The sequence below is a fragment of the Crinia signifera genome, chromosome 9 (genome assembly GCF_055691185.1).
Source record: "Crinia signifera chromosome 9, ASM5569118v1, whole genome shotgun sequence".
Taxonomy (NCBI): domain Eukaryota; kingdom Metazoa; phylum Chordata; class Amphibia; order Anura; family Myobatrachidae; genus Crinia; species Crinia signifera.
Genome location: NC_139225.1, coordinates 136,566,717 through 136,590,492, shown reverse-complemented (window position 1 = coordinate 136,590,492; position 23,776 = coordinate 136,566,717).

Here is a 23,776-nt window from a genome sequence, read left to right as displayed (position 1 = left end):
CGAGAGCTACCAACAGTTCACGTTTTCCAGACAACCTAGCTGCTGCATAGCTGCACTCATTACTTACTGACATGTTTTAAAAGATCCACAGGTGGAGCTAATTGCTTCACTTGCGATTCTGTGAGGAGACCTGGAAAACGTTACCTGCTGGTAGCTCTCGAGGGCTGGAGTTGGCTACCCCAGCACTTGACGTATCCTGATGAGCAATGTTCCCTCTAATTTTACGAAGGCTGTGTGCGGCAAAAGATTTTGGCTGTGCAACTTTGGAAGGAAATTTAAAATTTTGTGCGTCACTTATATATTACTGGAAAATGACGTTTTGTGTTAACTTTACTTCAAAATTAAATTAAACATTTAAACATTCAAAACACAACACACAATGTAGTTAATGGGTAAAACACACATTAATTGTGTCCACAACTGCACAAATGGACCACTGTTGCTTTGTGCGCTCAGTTGTAATGTCTGTGCGCACTCTCGTTGAGTTGTGTGCGCGCGTACGCCCGCACAGCTTAGAGTGAACACTGCTGATGAGGGACACGGACATAGGGAATATATTTACTGAGGTGATTGCACCAGCCAGATAGGTAGACAATAAAACAGTACAGATATAGGACACGTATAGATATGTACTAGAGGTATACTGATGAGGGACACAGACATGGGGAACATATATTTACTGAGCTGCACAGCACCCAGGCAGCCATTCAGTGGTGCCACTTGGTGATTGCACTAGCTAGATAGGTAGGAAGTAGAAAACAGTACAGATATGGAACACTACAGGGGAGACACAAGGGGTACATATTTTTGGCTGCATGGCACAGATCCTAGGCAGCGATCAGCAGCGCCATCTTGACTTCGCACTCACAGGCAGCAGTGAAAGGGCTGAACAGGCTATCTCCCCTACAGCACACCACGGCCAGCATGGATGAATCAAGCTGGCCTGCTGTGGGGCTGGGGGTGGGCCAGCATGTCAGTGGCCCTGGAGGGAGAGCCAGCATGGAGGGGGAAGTCAGTCAATGAGGCGACGGGAGAGTCAGTGTGGCGGGGGGCCATTGTTGGGCCCTCTCTGGGCTGAGGTCCACTCCTCTCCTTAGGTCCTCCTGGGGGAGGGGGTGCAGCTAAGTTTGCCTGGGCAGCCTAGAGCAGGAACATTGATGGGGGGGCAGGCTCCAACAGTCCACAGCCGGGGCCTGCAACCCGTGAATCCTCGCTATCTCAGCTATCGCTGCCAGGTGTTTCAGTCACGGCTTGGGGTCCTTTTGGCCAGGGCGTACCTGGTGGTCTTCTTCTCTATGCTGGGGGCCCACAGCACCTCCTGCCTCTGGCTGGGTGTCCCCAGGGGCGTAGCTGGCAAAACACAAGCTCTGGGCACAGAAAGTTCACTCTGCTGCCTGCCCAGCATGCCCGTTCCTGTGTCCTGACTCCTGTGCCACCAGGCCGTATTTCACAATATCAGCTGTGTGAGCCACGGCCGCACAGCGCTGAAGCCAGGACACAAAGCAGGTCTGTCCACTGCTATTTTCAAGTCTCCCGCTGGACCACGGGCCAATAGACACTTGTGGTCCAGAAGCCAATCAGGAGCGTCAATGGTGACTGCTGGACTGCGAGCTCCTATTGGCTCGCGGTCCATCGGGAGACTTGAATAAGAGGGGGAGAGAAAAGAGAAAATAAGCGGGAGGATTATCCAGCTCGCTATATGTCATATCCGACTCATCATATGTTCTATCCAGCTCATCATACGTTGTATTCAGTTTGTCATACAGTACATTATATCCTGCTCGTCATACATAATATCCAGCTCGCCGTACATCATATCCAGATCATCATACATCATATACGGCTGATCATATGTTCTATCCAGCTCATCACACGTTATATCCAGCTCATCAGACGTTATATCCAGCTCGCCATACATTACATCCAGCTCGTCATACATCATATCCGGATATCATATTTAGCTCGTCATATGTCATATTCAGCGAGCCGTCATTTTGACTTGAACGGCCCCTCATAGAGGAGCCAGAGGTGTGTTTATACTTTGGATGCCCATAGCTTAATTTCCACGAATCTCCCAAAGACCCTCACCCCAACCCAGCAGAATAACAGAATACATTGCATTTGATATTGACTACTTGAAAATCAATGTCCGCTGCCAAGCACCACAGACCTTAATCGCTGAGCTATTACCAGAAAGCAACAAACATATTTACAAAGCGGAGTGGAATTTCAGATCGATGGGGGGAAGTCATCCTGTATTTACATAACAGCTGTAATTATGGGTATGTGAGAGCCTCTTGCTGTAGTGAAGGATAAACTTCTTGTATTAGGAGCAGACAAAGGACTTGTTCTAACACCAAGTAATAGACATTTTCCCATCTCCGATCTGACATAAACATGGGTTCCGTATTGTATGTAATTATATGTGTATATGGTATAGTGTATCTGTAATGTTTGGTACTTACTGTGGCAGATAAGAAATACTGCTGAGCAGGGCTGGATTAATGGTTTTATGGACCTGGTACTAATCATCGATGGTTTATGGTCGATGTTGAATAATTTTGACATCAATGTAAAGCATAGCTCTGCCCCTGACACCAGTGAAGCCCACCCCCATGTTTTGATTGGCCCACAGGCCAAACAGTCAAAACAACAATGATCATCAATAGGTACAGTAAAAATACAGGAATGTCGCTGGTGGAGTCGACTGCCGTCACAATTGCCCGGCCTGGTTTGGGAACAGCACCAATAAGCTCTCCAGAGGGTTGTGCGACCGGCAGAGCGTACCATCCGTATCGAGCTTCCAGATCTGGACACTATATACAGCAATCGATGCTGGACCAAAGCCAGGAAGATAATGAAGGACCTCAGCCATCCCAACAATGGACACTTGAAGGCAAACACAGAACGAATGAGAAGGAGCTTCATCCTGCAGGCCATTAGAGCCCTCAATCAGATCTCCTAGCACCCAGACTTTCCTTCCTTCTACAAGACCTACCCCACACAATCTCTCTCTACACTATTCCTCAGCCGATCTACTTACCCTAACATAATGTAGCAGTGGCGTAAGTTCGCCCTAGTTGCCCGGAGGCAAGTTAAATAAATATTGGTGCCCCCCCACACACACACACACACACACACGCACAGCACCTTATATAAATATATGTATACATGTGTGTATGTTATGTTTAAAATAAAGAGAGTGTGATGTTTATGGTCATACTAGGAGGGGAAGTCAGCCACAGAAGCAATATTGAAGGCATTCAATGAACTGATTTAAATTTGCTGGGGAGGAAAGGTGCCCCCTTGGGAGCAGGAGCCCGGCGGCAGATGACTCCATTGCCTCCCAGAGTTACGCCTCTTTAATGTAGGACAGTTGCAGCGGCGTAGCTACGTTTTGGGCGCCACTCCGCCGTTAGAGGGGGGGGCGCCCCCCCCGCCGCCCATGCAAACCCCCCCAATCCCCCGCAGCCTTACCTTTCGCGCTGGTCCCGGCGGCTCCGTTCTTCTGCTGAGGACAACCACAAAATGGCCGCCCCCATACAGCAGACAGTTTCTCTCTGCTGTATGGGGGCGGCCATTTTGTGGTGGTCCTCAGCAGAAGAACGGAGCCGCCGGGACCAGCGAAATAGGTAAGCCTGCGGGGGATTGGGGGAGGTGTAACTATAGCACCGTAGCCCCTGGCGCCCCCATATGCACAGCGCCCCCCCCCGCGGTGGCGGTGGCTGCGGTGCTATAGTTACGCCACTGGACAGTTGTATAAGCATTTCACTACATATTGTACTATGTATGACTTTGTATGTGACAAATAAATTTGATTTGATAAAAACATCAAAGGTCATCCATTGCATTGTATGCCACTATCCATGGCCAGTTGCACTATTGCATGGCGACCATCGATGGCCATCCCCATCTGAAAGTCACCCTTCCCAAAGGATTTAAGAGAGTCATAAATATGGTGCAGTTGGGTTTTGGGTGTATTTATTTTTGGCTGACAGCAGCACTTGCTAACATTAGCCGTTCCGTAGAAAATCTGAATAGCTATTCCCCGATCCCCTGACCCACTGGCATGGATGTTCTGCCACCAGGTGTGCCAGTTGACAGGCAGTTAGGATCAGCGATCCTTGGGGGATCACGGATATTTAACATCCCCGATCCCCCGGTGCGATGGTCAGAGGATTGGCTATCTGGATGATAGCTTGACAGTGTCTAGACAGGCAGTCAATAGGTCAACACCAAAGGGTCAACATACACAAGGTCGACACTGTCAAAAGATTGACATACACTGCTGTAGGTTGGGTTGGGTATGCGCTACACTAATTTGCGGTCCACATGCTCATGCCACCAAAAAAATGAAAATCTAATATCAACCTTTTTCTTGTGTCTAATTTTTGTCACTGTCAACTTTGTGCATGTCGACATCTTGGTGTTGACTTACTGACTGCCTATTTACACACTGTTAACCCTTTAATCCGGAACCACTTGGAAAGTGTAACATAAAGGGTGATAAACAACCTGTTGTAGTATGAGGAAAGTAGATGCTTATGAGATCTATAGGAACGGAGTTGGTGATTTGAGGTGGATGGCAGTGGTGCCAATGCTGTGAGCATGTGGAGGCAGTGGTGCCAATGCTGTAAGCATGTGGAGGCAGTGGTGCCATGCTGTGAACATGTGGAGGCAGTGGTGTCAGGCTGTGAGCATGTGGAGGCAGTGGTGCCATGCTGTGAACATGTGGAGGCAGTGGTGCCAGGCTGTATGCATATGGAGGCAGTGGTGCCAGGCTGTGAACTTATGGTGGCAGTGGTGTCAGGCTGTGAACATATGGTGGCAGTGGTGTCAGGCTGTATGCATGTGGAGGCAGTGGTGCCAGGTTGTGAACATGTGGAGGCAGTGGTGCCAGGCTGTGAACATGTGGAGGCAGTGGTGCCAGGCTGTGAACTTATGGTGGCAGTGGTGTCAGGCTGTGAACATATGGTGGCAGTGGTGCCAGGCTGTGAACTTATGGTGGCAGTGGTGTCAGGCTGTGAACATATGGTGGCAGTGGTGTCAGGCTGTGAACATATGGTGACAGTGGTGTCAGGCTGTGAACATGTGGAGACAGTGGTGCCAGGCTGTATGCATGTGGAGGTAGTGATACCAGGCTGTGAGCATGTGGAGGCAATGGTGCCAGGCTGTGAACATATGGTGGCAGTGGTGCCAGGCTGTAAGCATGTGGAGGTAGTGGTACCAGGCTGTATGCATGTGGAGGCAGTGGTGCCAGGCTGTGAGCATGTGGAGGCAGTGGTGGGGTGACAGAGGACTCACTGGCAGTCGGTATTCCGACAGTCATTACCCCGACTGCTAAAAGCCCAACACACGGGCAGCAGCTATTCTCCCTCGTGGGGGTCCATGACTGTCGGAATCCCAACTGCCGGGGTGTTACACCACACCCCAGTGGTGAGGGGAGAGGGGGACAGGTATGAATGAGTGTTAATAACAGACTAGTAACAAATAGTGATTATGTCATTAAGTAAAACAAAAGATATGACATGATAAAAAAGAGAAAGGGATAAGTGACCCTCGTACGATAGCTGGGTGACATCTGTGCTTTATAAGTGAAGACAGGAAAATGAAAATAAAGATCTTAAAGGGTGCTACAGTATATATTTCCATTCCACCAGTCACAAATATCCCATTTTTGCTACAGCTTGTGCCTTTGCCGGCTCCAGTTGTAGGGGAGGGGGATGGTGATGTCCTTAAGGTTCGCAGTGGTCGGATGGGAAAGGACGTGGAGCAATCAGGAGCTACAGCACTTGTTCCCAGAGCACTGTATTCATCAGGTGAAATGCATTCTATTACTGAGACCTAACGGTCGCCTTTGTGGTTTGCCTCTTGCAGAGTTTGAATTCCGTCCTTGTTACCTTTAAGCGGTGTATTTACAGATTAGCCTTTGGGTCTCTATTTACACTGAGTCACATAGAATATATTTACTCCCTGTTTAGCCAATCAAGGAAGTTTCCTCTCTGTATAAACCCCTCAGACTCATACATCCTTTGCTTGTGCAACAAGAGAACACGCTGGGAAATGTAAATTGCTCATACACATAGTAGCTGGCACCTGATTGTGGCTATTCATCTTGACATAGCTTAGAAGCAGCCTGCCCTGACCCCAGTCTGCTCTTCGGTGCTGCCTGTACTCCTTATGGAGTGTATTATATTATTGCTCTTTGCTTGTAGGTCAGCCAGCAGCCATCCCAGGCTATTTTGAAGACTCGACTTGCAGCATTCCTGTTATTGCACTGTCATAGTACTCAGGGCCCTCTTAACAGCATTGTGGGCCCCTGGGCAAAGCAATGCACTGGGGCCCTTACCCATTCTCCCCTATTAGGGGTGGGGGTGCTATCAGCAGCAGCTTTGATGTCCCACGGGTGGCAGGAACTGCTCTATCTTCCATTCAATACGTAGGACCTGGAGCAGTAACTTCTGCTAATTACTCCTTTACTGCACAGGTGGTGGGAGGGTGAACACTAGCGTGTGGAAGGGGGCACTGAGCTGAATGAAGGGTCCCTTGTAAATGACTTCCAGGGAGGTAGGGGGTGTTTTATACGCAGGGGAGGGTTGGATAATGGAGTGGGCTTAATATTCGTCATTTTCCGGTGGAAGGGCAGCTTGTTTGACTGCAGATATTGCTATTATCTGCAAATAGATTTCTTAGCCTTCAATAGTATAAAAACCTAGAGTCCCAACTTTCAGGAGGTGCTGGGGACTTGGGTATCAGAGATCAGGAGCCAGAGCAATCCATTGACAAATATATAAAACTGTACACCAGACGTTTGGAGCTGGAGCAGGGACCGGCTGCTGGAAGGCTGATATCTCTGGTTCTGGGCATGATAGAGACAAGCCGCTAGTGTCGACAGAAAGAGGAGAGTCCCAAATTTTGAAATCTATTATGTGAAAAACACTAAGTCAGAGAGAACCTGAGAAATATGACTGGGAATTGCAATAAACAGGTCAGATGTGGACTGTTGCTTTGAAGTTGGATATCTCCAGTTGCCCAGGGCCCTTATACACCTGGGGCCCCTGGGCAAGTGCCCATTAAGCCCATACAAAAAGACGGCCCTGATAGTACTACTGTGGGATCTTCCATACTTGTCTTGAATGGCAGGGAAGCTCCTGGAAATAGCGTTTACCTCCCGGCCCCCAGGAAAGGTGGACAAGTCTCCCAGCTCTTCCACAAACCCCTGCATCCCCCTCAGCTGCAGAAACAAAATCCAATGTTTGCGGCAATGCTAAAATTAAGCAAATCGCATAGACCCGTGAATCGCAACATTCAGCTGGAAAGGGTGCGTGGCTTTATGATGTCAGTGCCCATCCCCACCCGCCACCCTGCACATGGGTAGCTCCTCTCCGCACTTCTACTGGAACGGAGCAAAAGAATGTATTAGATTCTATAAAGGGGCAAGCGCAGAGTGCTCATAATTGTTTACTTTTGAAAAACTAGTATCAGGGAGATTATAGTTGGTAGTAGAATATGGCATGGTGCGGTCGCAGGGGTACGCCCAGCATTTCCATGGGCGCGCGCCTGAAACGCTGGGTGGACCCCAACAACCTCCCCTGGCTGTCAATCATTTTGCGAACGCCACGGTGAGTGAAAAATTCCCCAAAGGCATTCTGGGGGTTTGCATATGTGCATGAGCACACAATCGGAGACGGTCTGAATTTGGACCTGAACAAACAGGTCTGAATCGGCCCCTAGGAGGGGATTACTATGAGGGGCTGCAGTGCCCAGATAGCAGCCATAGTGACTGCAGAATATAATTGTCCTTGCAAATTCTTTGGTAGTACAGTGGCCACAGTAAATAATTCAGGAGATTTGATTTATGATGCAGGGCAGCAGGAGATAAGATCTTCCAACGGGACTCTCCCAAAGGATCTGGAAGGGTAAGTAATGCTGCTTTCCCACTGCCAAACCTGCTTTGACCCGGTTTTTTAAACAGTTCTTTAAACGGGTCAAACCAGGTTTAACCCCTTTCCCACTGCACGTAGTAAACGGTATATTACTGGTTAATTACCGTTTTTGTACCTTCCACATTGAACCCCTTGTGAAAGCTACAAAACGGTAATTAACCAGTAATATACCCCCCCTCCCCTGGTACCTGCCCTGTGCCCACCCTCCCCTGATACTTACCTGCGTGGGGGATCCAGGCAGCGGGGTTCACGCACTGCTGAGGAGGCAGCGGGGTCCGGCATGGGCACAGTACAGAGGGTCCCTCTGCATGCTGGGCAGTGGGGACGCAGCGGGGTCCATCCCGCAGTGGCGCAACTATGGAGAGTGCAGGGGGTGCAACTGCTATGGGGCCCAGGCCTTCCATGGGCCAGAGGGCTAAGCAGGCCCCCCCTGCACCCATTAGACCTTTTTTTATTACATTCTGCCTCGGCAGCCGCAGCGCCATCCCGTCCCTCTTGCTTCCCCGTGCCTCCTCTCTTTCCCCCCTCCGACGACAGCACCTTTGATCTGGACCGTCACCTGGTCAATGAAGTGGAGGAGCTGGCTAATCCAGCCTCTGCTCTCCCAGACTCCCCCCTGTCTCTCCAACGCTGCCGGGGCTCAACGTCACTATCTGGTGACCAGCCCCGGCGCGCAAAAGGAATACTGCTGCTGGCACTGGCATAGTGCTGGAAGCCAGATATCCGTGCCACTGAGGGGACGCCACTGAAGAGATCCGCTGAGGTCCCAGCGCTGATGTGGAGGTAACAAGCCATCTCTCTGTCTCTATCTCTCTCTGCCTCTCTACCCCTACCCATCATTCTTACCCTCCATTGCTATTCTTTCTCCTCCCATTCTTTTCCCCCATCTATCTCTTTCCACCCTTTCCCCTCCCTCTCCTTCCCCCACCCTCTCTCCTCCCTCTCCACAATTTCCCACTGTCTCCCCCCCCCCCTTTTCTCTCCCCCATTCTGTCTCTGTACCTGGCACTGTCTCTCCCAGAATCTCTCCCTCCCTCCAACATTCTCTCTCACTCCTGCTCATTCCCCTCCCTTTCTCTCTTGCTCCTCTCCTTCTATTCTCACATTCCTTCTCTTTTCCTGACCACCCATCTCCCACCAGCATAACTTTTGTCTCTCAGCGGCATGAGGGGGTGGGGGGCCCCATAGCAAAAGTTTGCTATGGGGCCCAAAGAGTTCTAGTTACACCTCTGATGATGGGGTTGCACTTGCCCATTATTTATGAGCACATACAGTACAACACGCCAGAACCCAAAGCTGCTATTACTATGCCAGGCTAGTGCTAGTGTATTGGACTCATCGCTTCACTATCTCCCGATGGTAAGGGACCACCCACCAAGCAATCATCTAATTGTTCGCTATCTCTCCTGTGTTTGTACCATGATTATTTGCAGATGCTGCATCACCACAATGGGGGTCACCTGCTTGATTCTAACCACCGGGCTACTTGTACACTTTCCCACTGCCTGTATGGGCTTTTTGTCCGGATGCCTCCACATGGTTCATCGATTTCTGATTCATTCACCCTAACATGTGGGTTGGTGTGGTAGGGCATATAGGGACTGGTTCTGATTTGGCTGCGCTGCAGTTCATGGCTTGAGGTGTTTAAAGAGAGGAGGAAGCCTGTGTGCAGCCTCCTCCAGCCAGGCCCCTCCTCTTTGCCAGCAGCCGCACAGTATTATGGAGTCTGAGCACTAGAGGGCACTTATTTTAAAATTTGGCATCCCTAGTTGACACCTGAACAAATGGACTCCCAATTAGTGTCCATGTGCTCCGCTACCTCTGCACTCGGCACACTTTACTGTTCCCGGTTGTAGTCTACGTGGAAGCTAAAATATAGATATGCTAAAGAGGAAATCCTAAAAAAACACGTCAACCTTTTTACGTGTCGACCGTAGCCATGTCAGTCTTTTGACCATGTCAACCATACACATGTAAACTATTGTCTTTCCATATTGCCTGTTGACCTAGACATTGCGTTGATTTTACATTCTCTTTCTCACTGTATATACTGTAGTACATTCTGTTTAGAAGTACTAGTTATCAGTATTATATATATAGGGCCAGATTACGGGGGGGGGGGGGGGGGTGGTTGCCCTCTTTTTGCAAGTATTTTATTTTAGCTACAGGTTTTATGCATGGGAGTGGGGTAGTGCTGCAGCTTCATATATCTACCAATGTGACAATGATTAATGGTGCTGAGCATCGGGAGCCAAGGCACACTGACTGCACAATTGTGCAGTGCATTACTGGGAGTTGACAAAGTCCTATGAGACTTTGCACAAGAGGACAGAGTCTGAAAGGTTTGTGCTGAGCTCTTATTGGTGGAGCTCATCATATACTTCTCAGGCCCATGAAGGACAACAGCAGCAGCGGCCTCGTTATGGGAGGGTTTTTAATCTGAGGCACCGCTGAGTAATTGAACTGTATAAAACAGGAAAGGGATATAAAAAGATATCCAAGCACTTCAGAATGCCAATCAGCAGTGTTCACACTCTAATTAAGAAGTGGAAAATGAGGGATTCTGTGGAAACCAAATCACGTTCAGGTAGACCAACAAAAATTTCAGCCACAAATTGTTTGGGATGGAAAGAAAAATCTACAAATAATTTCAACTGAAAAAACTGGACTCTATTTAAAAAAAAATGGTTTGGTTGTTTCAAGATGTACAATAAGGAGCCAATTGAAGAATGGGCTACATGGTCGAGTTGCCAGAAGAAAGCCATTACTAAACAAATGCCACAAAGCGTCCTACTTACAATACTCCAAACAGCATAGAGACAAGCCTCAAAACTTCTGGAACAAAGCCATTTGGAGTGATGAGACCAAAATTGAACTTTTTGGCCACAACCATAAACGTCACATTTAGAGAGGAGTCAACGAGGCCTATGATGAAAGGTACACCATTCCTACTGTGAAACAAAGAGATTGATTGCTGATGTTTTGGGGATGTGTGAGCTACAAAGGCACTAAAAACTTGGTCAAAATTGATGGCAAGATGAATGCAGCATGTTATCAGAAAATACTGGGGGGAAAGTTGCACTCATCAGCCCGGAAGCTGCGCATGGGACGTACTTTGGCGTTCCAACATGATAATGATCCAAAATGCAAGGCCTGTCATTGGCTACAACAGAATAAAGTGAAGGTTCTGGAGTGGCCATCTCAGTCTCCTGACCTCAATATCATTGAGCCACTCTGAGGAGATCTCAAACATGCAGTCCATGTAAGACAGCCCAAGAATTTACAGGAGCCTTTTTGCCAAGAAGAATGGGCAGCTTTGCCATCTGAGAAAATAAAAAACCTCATCCACAACTACCACAAAAGACTTCAAGCTGTCATTGATGTTAAAGGGGACAATACATGGTATTAAGAATTGGGGTATGTAAACTTTTGATCATGGTCATTTGGGTAGTTTCTGTTGTTATTATGATTTAAAAAGCGTAAACACAGTTGTATGACAATAAATGGCTTCACCAACCACTGACCATGAATGTAAGAAAAGTTTGTGAGTTATCATTCATATTCTCTGACAAATGGCCACGCTTCGGGCTCGGTGGCTCGCTGTGCTCGCCACACTTTCTAAAATTAACTCCACACGTGGATAGTGGGCATATGATCCTTTGTGTTAGCAGGGCTCCAGTGACATAATTTGCGTAACTTACGTAGTTTACGTAGCCAGCATAGTGGTGTATTGGTATTCTCAATACACCACTAGGCAAGTTACGTAACGGGCTCCCAACTAACACATAAGTACTATATATGTATATATATATATATGTATATATATATATATATATATATATATATATATATATATATATATATATATATAGCAGTGTGTAGGGTGGCACTCCAGGGAGGGGCACAAGTGTCCAAAGGCTACCATCTGGTGCCTTGTTAAGTAGTGGACGGTGTCGACCACTCTGTGTATAGCGGTGGGGGTGATGGTGGCACTCAGAAGAAAAAAAGACAGGACTGCAGCGGTGTAGACCGACGTTTCAAGGCTGTGAGCCTTTTTAAAAAGGTGCTAGATAGAGAACGTTCTCTATCTAGCACCTTGATAAAAAGGCTCACAGCCTTGAGACGTCGGTCTACACCGCTGCAGTCCTGTCTTTTTTTCTTCTGAGTGCCGCCGTCACCCCCACCGCTATATATATATATATATATATATATATATATATATATATATATATATAATGTCCGAGGTCCGGCACTCCACACTAGCCCCTGCTGCACTGAGTACCTTGGCCTGGGTGCCCGCTGTTCACTGGCGGTGCCAGCGCTTGTGGATAGTGTGCAAAATATAACGTCACTCCAGGTGCTTTTTTCAATGGTGATTTACTGCTGGTCTACAGTGTTTCGGGCCGGAGCCCGTCTTCAGGACATAAACGTCCTGAAGACGGGCTCCGGCCCTGAAACACTGTAGACCAGCAGTAAATCACCATTGAAAAAAGCACCTGGAGTGACGTTATATTTTGCACACTATATATATATATATATTTTTTTTTTTTCCAATGCACTCACGGTTTGGTGTACTTTCATCCGGAGGTGCTCCTGCCAGTCTCACAAGCAAAGCTTATGGTCCAAATTCAAAATCCCACAGAATCATGGTTCGTCTGGCCATGTTATTTATCTTTTGAAATACCCGTGTGGCTTGGCATATGTCAGGAAAACCGTCTGTTCTTTTAAATAGCGGATGGCGAACCACCGGTCTAGCATCAGGGCAGCACTGATGTCGAAATAAAGTGATAAACCGGTGGCTCGCCATTTTTTGGAGAAACAACATGCTCTCTCTTCACTAAGAAGTATCATAATTGACCAGGTCCCAGTGTTGGGCCGTGGAGGAGATCGAGCAAAAATGCTCCTACAAAAGGAGACAAGATGGATTTATTCCCTGGACACTATCAGCCCTAAGGGCCTCAATGAATACAACTCATTCAAATGCTTCCTGTGACATAATGGTCTTTACAATAATGACTTTGTCTTATTAATAATTTTTCTAATTTTTTCTCATTGATGATGTTTTTTGGTGGAGTTTTCTGTGTTGGATATATAACGCTATCTCATACTATTGGTAGATTAAACTTAGCTAACCATGGTCGCATACCACATTGTACTCTCTATCTCTGTGAGAATCAGGGGTTGATATTGAGATTTATGGATGTAGTACCTGTGTTAATACTTAGCTTTTTTAATTGTAATAATGTATGTATTTAATGTTGTTTGTTATAGCGCTGATTCTTTGCTGTATGCTGCCCAATTTACCACACTCACCTAAATCAACACATTGAGCACTGGTCCTGATGGGGTTAATTGTACAACATAGTAGAAATATAATATAGGCCTCAGATATGCACTCTAATATGGAATTAATACAGGGTGTTTTAGCAACAATATAGTCAAATATTGGTTGCAGTAATTATGTAGATTGTTGCAATTGGTTTACCTAGCAATGGAGGCCTTGTTGCTATAGTTACATATAGCAACTACGCATCACTGAAGGTGGACGGTCGTTGTAGTGTCCCTTAGTGACGACGAGCCTAGACAATAGATGCACATCACTTTGTAACACACAGCGGCGTAGCCTATTAGTGAAGGCGTGCTCTGTAATGTGAACACGTGGAGACGCGCCACCGGGAAGGGACGCGCACCATGATGTTGCTATGAATACGCATAACAGTCGCGTATCACTGAAGGTGGACGAGCGCTGTGGTGTCCATTAGTGATGACGCACCTGTACAACAGAGGCGCATCACTTGGTAACACACAGCGGCGTGACCTGATGGTGAAGACGCGCGCTGTGTTGTAAACACGTGGTGATGGGTCACCGGGAAGGGACGCGCACCATGATGTGGCACAGTGTGGTTGATAGTGTGGTGACACGCACAAAGGACCGCCCACAATGGCGGCGTGCGTTCCACACGATAATGATTGTACCGCATATACATGAGAAATGGTGAGTTCTTGAATTAAAAATTATGGGTTTGTCACGATTAATAATAGATGAATATGTGGTATTCTACATAAGTGAGAACAGTCGGTTTGTTGTAAGAAATGTACTCACAGATAGGCTGTGTGTGTATGCATTGGGTGTTTCCCTGCTCTCACAGCTGAGATGGGTTAGCCTAATTGAGATCATATAAAGGTGAGCAGCATGCAACATGGGATCAGTTGCTCTTTTGTGAGACTCAGGACGCCATGATTAAGGGCCTTGTTAGGTCCGAAACGTCAGCTTATCTGTTGTTGGCTATGGAATAAAAAAAGCATTGCCTTAATTGCTGCTTGGTGAGTGCCCTGATTCTGTGGAATTTTTTATATATATATATATAATTTTTTTTTGTAATTATTTATTTTAATTCAGAATACCACATATAATGAAACTAAAACAGTGCAATTATTCCTATTATAAACCTTATTATTCTCTTTTCTCCACCAAATTACCATATACGTTTATATCTATAATTATACTGGCAAGACATTTTCTTGTCTCACAATGTAAATCACTGATCTTTTGTGCATCTATAGTAATCTAAATTCCTACTGTCTTCTGTCAAACCTACAGTATAGTCTCCTATACCCCAAACACCTCTAGGACATGTTATATCCCCACAACGCTCTCTACATCTAGATCAAGGAAATCTGAAACAACATGAGTCCACCCAACGCTCGGCGGGAACATATGCTAAGTATAATTATATTCTAGTTTAATTAGGAAGCAGAACAGCATATATCTAGCTTATACAGCGCTTCTACACTAGCAAAGAGTATAGATAAATCTTTATGGCTGGAGGATTGGCCTTAATTGTATGAGGGTAACACAACCATGACTACTCATCCCCAAATGTCCCCACATATCACTTATTGTCTGCAAAGCCCCACCACATGTAATATAGACAGGGCCGGCGCCACCACTAGGCAGCTCTAGGCATTTGCCTAGGGCGCCGGCACATGGAGGGCGGCAGTTCGCCCCTCACCCCCAGCGAACTGTGTAAAAAACTTGCGGCCCCGGCGTCCCTGCAGTGCTGGGGCAGTCAGGGGTGTCCGTGCCGTAGGGGTACCTGCGGCGCCGTCATGTGTGTAAAGCTGGCTGCGGCCAGCGGGGTCCCTGTAGTGAATAGAAAATAACTAGCGCTATGCGCGCGGCGGCGCGGGAAGCACTAGTTATTTTCTATTCACTACAGGGACCCCGCCGGCCGCAGCCAGCTTTATACACATGACGCCGCCGCAGGTACCCCTACGGCACGGACACCCCTGACCGCCCCAGCACTGCAGGGATGCCGGGGCCGCAAGTTTTTTCCACAGGTACCACCGCCCCCTCCCCCCGGCACCGGGGCGCTCCCACCCCGACTCGCCTGGGGCGCTCCGGTGCCTTGCACCGGCCCTGAATATAGACCTTCCACTTCTCCAAAATGTCCACCCATGTCCTCAAGGCCTCACATGACCTTGTTCATGGATTCCAAAACCCCACTGCATGCCACACCAACTCCCTAAGTTCCACTTAGACCTTACTAAGGACTAGATGCACAAAGTTTCAGAAAGAGATAAAGTAGAGATGAATAAACAACCAGCCAATCAGCTCCTGGTATTTTTCAAACCCAGCCTGTGACATGGCAGTTAGGTGCTGACTGGTTGGTTGTTTATCACTCTACACTTTATCACTTTCTGAAGCTCGGGGCATCTGGCCCTCAGACACATCTCTCAGACCTCCCCACATGTCACTCTGATGGAAATATATGCTACAAAGACATCCATATATGCCGCTCAGACCTTGCTCTGAACATCCACTGTACAGTCATGTCCACCGCATACCACTAACACGTCACCACATACTTCCTGACCTCCCCACTTGCCTCCACTCTCTAGAATTTCCCAAATGTAATAGCGAGTGAGCCATATCTCGGGTCTCTATTACATCCCATGTGCATTTATTGTCACAATCTTAGTGCATTGACCGGTGATAATGATAGCACAGCAAATGGCTGAAGGTCACCAATGGAACAAAAGTAATGTTTTAGTATTCCCATGTGCAGGTGGAAAGGTGCTTAGCACCAACCTGTGACAGCACTCTTATAGCCCACCCCCTTTCCTGATTGCTCCACTGTTCACCAAATGCCACCTAAACAAAGAATTATAGAGATGACCATCAAAGGTGTAGACCAGATGTAGCCAGACTGGTCCTTGAGACCTACAAACAGTTTATGTTTTCCAGGCCCCCTGTGGATCTGTAGAATGTGTCGGTTAGGAGTGGATATAGCACAGGTTTAAAAATGTGACAGTTAGTAATTTGCCCCAGCTTGGGGGTCTAGGTAATCTGACAGTTAGTAATGACTACACCTGTGCACCAGCAAGGTGATCTGATAAATGATACAGTTAGTAATGACTTTACCAGTGCACCAACTAGGTGGTCGTGACCGTTAGTAATGACCAGCTAGCACCAGCTGCACATGTGCACCAGCAATAGTTAGTAATGATGGCACCTGTGCACCAGCTGGGTGGTCTGGGAAATGTGACAGTTATTAATGACTACAGCTGTGCACCAGGTAGGTGGTCTGGGAAATGTGATAGTTAGTAATAACTGCACCTGTGCACCAGCTAGGTGGTCTGGGAAATGTGACAGTTAGTAATGACTACATCTGTGTAACGGCTAGGTAGTCTCGAAAACATGTATTATTGGTGGACAGGTTTGGCCAGCCGTGGTGTAAACCATCAATTAATTCTTATCATCACTGTGAACCACTGATGGCAACATCAACAGTGGAGACCATCACTACTGACTGGCCCTAGTGTCTGCACTGGTACCATAGAGTACATATAATTTCTGTCCAAGTATATTCTTCCTACCTCCCTATCCTAACGCACACAACAAACACTCTGCATTACCCCCTAGTGGACAAGAGCGATACTGCAATAGCTGTGCTTTTACCACTAACAGTTTATATACAGTAGTTCTCATTGCGTAAACCAATTTATATATATATATATATATATATATATATATATATATATATATATATATATATATATACTCCCCTTCCACGATTTGGAGTACAATTACACTACTTTGACTATGAACACCAATAGAACTCATGGTTCCCCTTTTATTCATTCACATATAACCTCTGCTGCATGTCCATTAAATCCTGTCATTTACTAATGATGTGAGAGTCTGAGATGTGAATGACAGTCATTACCAGCGTGTGGGTTTCTGATAACAGACAGTCACTAATTACTGTACCTTCCTCCTGGGTGACAGTCGTCACCGGTGTGTGAATTTTAGATAAAGTCTCTATTGATTTTAGGATGTCAGACGTGTATATCCTTCATTACACGTGTATGTATCAGAGATATCATAAGTCATTATGGCAGCGTGGATATCGGAAGGGGAAAGCAGTAGTACCTGGCACTCACACTATATAAATGGACCTGTCACACAGGACGTAGAAGTAATTACTGGTGTATACTGTACGTCTGAAAAGTCAGGTACCACTAACCCTTGGCAAATGGACTCGAAAATTGGGTAACGGCAACCTGAATTCTCATCAGCGACTAGGATTACAGTCATTACTGATCACCATTCATGGAGACTCTGACTCTCTGGGCTGTTTAATGACCAATGTTGTGAAAATTGAGCTTATTGATTCCTGGAGCAACAATATAATTAGATGTTTTATTACAGTGAGCAGCGATGTGAGATTTACATAAATGCTGCCTGGTATTAATGACCGGCTGATTGCGCAGCTACCTAATCAGTAAACATGAAAGACGATGTATAGACAAGATGTCTATTGGTTTAAACACCACAATCATAGCTCTGTATTGAATAAAGCACGTTCAAAGCCAGTGCCTGGGTGCAAAGGAAGAAATATAATACACAAAATATAACAATGCTGACCACACGCACAGACAGTAATGTTACTGGCTATACTGGCAAATCGGACCAATGGGCCTGATTCACCCATAATAGCAAGGCTGCAATGTTTGCCGATGGAACATGCTACACTGAAGGTGGGGCAGATGTAACATGTGCAGAGAGAGAAAGATCTGGGTGAGTTATTTTGTTTCTGTGCAGGGTAAACACTGGCTGCTTTATTCTTGCACTGCAATTTAGATTTAAGTTTGAACACACCTCACCGAAATCTAACTCTCTCTGCACATGGTCAGGGCTGCCAAGAGGCGAGGGGGGAGCAGGTACTAATTACCCGGGCCCAGGCTTGCTGGAGGGGCCCGGCGGGGCCTTGGTCAAACCCCCTTTGTTCCTCCCGGGCAGAAGCAGCAGAAGCACACACCTACTGAAAGCGTGAGAGCTCATGCTGAGCCTTGTGTCAGCAATGCACATGCTGTAGGTGTGCTGCTGCTGCTGAGGGAGGGTACAATAACACTCCCCCTCAACTTTAGTGTGTTTGGTCACCCCCTAAACATTTTGGGGGTGTGGCACAGCCGCAGGATGTGACCACGCCTCCCGTGATTAGGCCACACCTCCAAAAAAATTCCGGGGCCCAGCATAACTCTCAGCTGCCCTGCACATGGTTTTGTACACCTTAAAATATTCACCTTAGCCGATAAGTGTGAATCCGTTCCAATGTCTCAACGAATACCAATGGCATCTAAAGGGTGGTGTGGGGTGTGTGTCTGATGATAACATCATTTTACCACTGCTGTATGAATGTAAATAAACATTAACAAAGTTAACACACAGAGACAGGGGCTATGCTACAGTGGTTGCTGGTATTGAGCTCTCAAAGGACCCAGAGTTGACTGTGAATAGCAATGTACTCCTCTGAGGCCACCATTATTCCATACCTTCCAACATTTTAATTTAATAAATCGGCCCAAAAAAGGGGCATAGCCTATTCAAAAGGGACGTGGTCTCGCTGGGATGCTGCGGCCACAGGCCACACGCCCACTCCTAAGGCCACGCCACCACTACATCTATTCCTCGCTCTGTAGCGTCAAGCAGAGGGGACTCCCAAATGCTCCCCCACCATGGGATACTTCCAACCCCGGGCAGGACGTGGGTTCGTCCCCAAAAAACGGTAAGCTCCCGTGAAAAGCAAAACAGTTGCAAGGTATGTTATTCCCATGTCTTATGTTTCCAAAAAGACCAAATAGAGACCTCCTATGAAAGAGGCCCCCAATCTGAAAAGAGCATCTCCAGGATACTAACCCAAATTTGTCTGTGGGGGTTGGTGATACACTGGCCTAGCCAGTGGAATGCCAACGTCCAGTATAGGCCATGTTTGAAAAATTAGGAGCTGATTGGCTGGTAATTTATCTCTCTCCAGTTTATCACCCTCCAAGGGCGAGATATACTAAGACTCGGAAAGTGATAAAATAGAGTGTAATTAATCACTAGAGACAGGATTATATGCATTTGCATATTTGCATATGCATTTGCATATTTTCCCCATTCTCACTGGTTATTGCATATTTTACCTAAAATCTAGTGATGGTGCATATTTTAGGCCCCGTCCTCTTCCCACCCGCGAGTCACAGCACTGCTTTGCCCTGCTGCTGCTGGCCAGGTAGTGGTAGAGTGTGCAGGCTGGGGCAATATGTGCGCAGTGTGGGGAACCTTGGATGTACGCTATGTCTGACACTGCTCTAGGCTGCCAATCCATGTTGATAAAAGTCAGTCAGGACAGATGCCATTACGAAGCTCCTGAACCTTTGCCTGCCCCTGCCCTGGGACTTTTCACCAAGAGACAGACTTCTGCAGCAGAGGAGGTGGGCAGAAAGGTAGTGACATCACGCTGTGCGGAGAAAATGCTGTGTCACAGTGAGTATGCGGCGCAGGGAGGAAGCCTTCCACTGTGCCTCCCTTACACGCGATGCTGACATTTGATCCATCGGCGCTGAAGATGAGGGTCCGTGCAGTTGATGCAAGAAGAGCTTTGGACGCTGCAGTATGCTGTAGCAGCCAGCATACTGACATCTGCAGATGCTGTGGGCCTATTTTTTAGGTTTATTTGCAACTAATTGTTTTCTGATTTTTAAATAAATAAGTTAAAAATTACTTTTTAATATTATTTAATGTAGCATATTTTAACACTTTTAATGCATATTTTAAGCATTTTTCATGCATATTTGCATGCATATTTCAAGCTTTTTTTGTTGCATATAATCCTGTCTCTATTAATCACCAACCAATCATAACTGTCATTTATCAAACACAACTTGTAACATGTTAGGAGCTGATTGGCTGGTGGTTTATCACTCTCCATTTTATCACTTTTTGAGCTTAGTACATCAGGCCCCAATGCTTAGTACATCTGCCTCTTTGTTTGTGTGTAAATGTGCATCAGCCAACATCAACCACACAAAAATTAGCATTCATGGAACACCTTGTACAAGCCCCATTAAAACAAATTGCTGATTGGTTGCCATAGGTTACTGTAATCACTTTTAATTTTACATAATGGAATGAATGCCATGTATTTCATACAACACAAGGTATAAGCAGGTGCTATTTTGGACTTGCGATGCTGCGCTATTGTACTTTACAAACAACACGCACACCCACACACAAACACACAAAACCGCATAGCATATCGGTCACGCAGCAGTTCATTTGCATAATAAGATGAGAGTCATTAATGTTACACAGTGAATGTGACCTCAGTTAATTATAGAACACAATTCCCTGAGGGGGTCTTGACTATCAATCAGACGTGTTTACAATGAGGCATTGTATTTTGCTATGCTGTTAGCTGCTAAGCTTCTTCTAATGAGTGTTACCAAATTAGATTACTTTCATAATTCAGTTAATTTAGATGGAACGAGGTGTTGCGGCGGAGTGGGGGCGGAGTGGCCGAAACCGGCAGAGGAGTGATGGATGGAAAGGAATCGGGGACACTGAATTCCTCAAGTGAAATAAATAAATGGGAAACACGTTTTCACAAAGGTCTTGATATTAAAGGGAGGAATCTGCGTGCCAGCGCTCTCTGTTTATGCCAGCTGCCTGGGTGCTAATTGCCATTTGGCAGTGAGATGCTGAAAGGCATTTATTTTACATGGAATAGTTTAATCATCTGCCTGGTGACAAGGTTCTGAACGTGATAACATACAGAACACGAGCTTGATTTGGCACCATTACTATTGCAGGTAATAGTCTGTGCCGTCTGGATTGAGGACGTTATCGAACAAGAATCCGCTGTCATGGGAAGCCATGAAACTGTTGCAGAGCCATCTCTATTGGTTGGACCTAATGAATTCTTTGGAAAGGGTATGAACTGAAAGGGTCAACAATGACCATGGCGGTTACTCAGATCTGATCGCTACTCTGCTAAATTGCAGAGCCCAGAGATCAGGAATATGCCGTACAACTAGAGTGAAATCACGCCCTGTGGAACCCTCAGATTTCTTAGTATGGCTTGCAAAAGTTTGCTGGATCAGCGATTAGTTGCAGATGCCTTTGCAAGCAGCTCATCATATCAAAGCTACTGGAGAGACTTGTCTACTCTTGCCTCACAAACTTTCTTAACTCTCACACCCTATTAGACCCAATTCAGTCAGGCTTTCGCTCTCAACACTCCACTGAGACAGCACTGACTAAAGTGGTTAATGATCTGGAAACTGCTAAGTCTAAAGGCCATTACTCACTACTTATTCTTATAGATCTTTCTGCTGCATTTGACACTGTGGATCAAACTGTTCTCTTACAAACACTACACTCCCTAGGTCTTAATGATACAGCCCTTTCCTGGTTCACATCTTACCTATCTGATCGCTCTTTCAGTGTTCGCTTCTCTGACTCTACTTCCTCTTCACTAGAGGTAGTCAGTTCTAGAATCAGTCGGAGTTCCGATAGGCTCAGTCTTAGGTCCTCTGCTTTTCTCATCTATACTTCCTCCCTTGGCAAACTAATCCGCTCTTTCGGATTTCAGTATCAATTATATGTGTATGATACTCAAATCTATCTATCAACCCCAGAGTTGTCACTGTCTCTCTGAATATCTATCTGCCATCTCATCTTGGATGTCTTCTCACCAACTCAAACTTAATATTTCCAAAACGGAATTACTTATATTCCTGCCAACCAAGAACAGTTACCATCCTGACATCTCCATCGCTGTTGACAACTCGACAATCCACCCTACCCCACAAGCTCGTTGCTTAGGGGTCATCCTCGACTCCGAACTGTCCTTTCTTCCCCACATTCAATCTGTCTCCAAATCATGTTACATGCATCTAAAAAACATATTCAAAATACGACCCTATCTCACACAAGACACTACCAACTCTCTTATCCATGAACTCATTGGCATATATTCAATGCCGTGGGCGAGCGGTGACTGCGAGCAGGACTTTTTGCTCGCAGTCACCGCTCACCCTGTCAGTATTCAACTGACCCCCCCTCATTCGCAAATTCCCCCTCGCTCCGGTTTTTGAGCGAGGGGGAATTTGCGAATGTGCCTCCAAAAGCTGAGAGAGCCGAGGCTAATTACAGCGAGTTTGCTGCACTAGCCGTGGCTCTCGCAGTTTAGGGGAATCCTCGCAGTTCTGTGACGGTGAGGATTCCCCCGGAACGTTGCATAGTGCGAGCGGCCGGCGCGGGGGTTAAACTGCGAGGATCACTGGTTTTCTGTGATCCTCGCAGTTTAACCCCCTCGCCGGCCGCTCGCACCGGCATTGAATACTGCACATTATATCCCACATTGATTATTGCAATAGTCTCCTCACTGGTTTTCCCAAGAACAGACTCTCAACACTGCAATCCATTTTAAATGCTGCTCCTAGGCTGATCTTCCTTGAAAGAAGCTCATCGTCCGCTCTGCCAGTCCCTCCATTGGTTGCCTGTATCTTACCGTATTCAATATAAAATACCTCTACTCGCATATAAAGCTATTAACCATACTGCACCAGCATATATCTCTTTACTTATCACAATATATCCCCCATCTCGGCCACTCCGCTCTGCACATGATCTGCGTCTCTCTTCTGCACATTACAGGACTTTCATCGGGCTGCTCCCATCCTATGGAATGCCCTTCCATGCACAATAAGACTCTCCACTGAACTCCGAACGTTCAAGCGTTCCCTGAAAACTCACGTCTTCAGGCAAGCCTTTCATATTTAAGTTCTACACGCATAACCCTCTGAGGCACTTATGTATTATATAGCTTCCCTCCTGGACTTGTAACTTGGTGGGACTGCTATGCTATTACTGGTGCCTGTCCTTGTGTTTCCCTCCTATGTCCCTATAGATTGTAAACTTGCAGCAGGGCCCTCCTACCTCCAAGTCTGTCTGTTGTTACCCAGCTTGTTTTATCACTGTCTACTATTGTAAAGCGCAACGGAATCTGCTGCGCTATATAAGACACTGTAACGGAATCTGCTGCGCTATATAAGACACTGTAACGGAATCTGCTGCGCTATATAAGACACTGTAACGGAATCTGCTGCGCTGTATAAGACACTGTAACAGAATCTGCTGCGCTATATAAGAAACTGTAACAGAATCTGCTGCGCTATATAAGACACTGTAACGGAATCTGCTGCGCTGTATAAGACACTGTAACAGAATCTGCTGCGCTATATAAGACACTGTAACGGAATCTGCTGCGCTGTATAAGACACTGTAACAGAATCTGCTGCACTATATAAGACACTGTAACGGAGTCTGCTGCGCTATATAAGACACTGTAACGGAATCTTCTGCGCTATATAAGAAACTGTAACGGAATCTGCTGCGCTATATAAGACGCTGTAACGGAATCTTCTGCGCTATATAAGAAACTGTAACGGAATCTGCTGCGCTATATAAGAAACTGTAACGGAATCTGCTGTGCTAT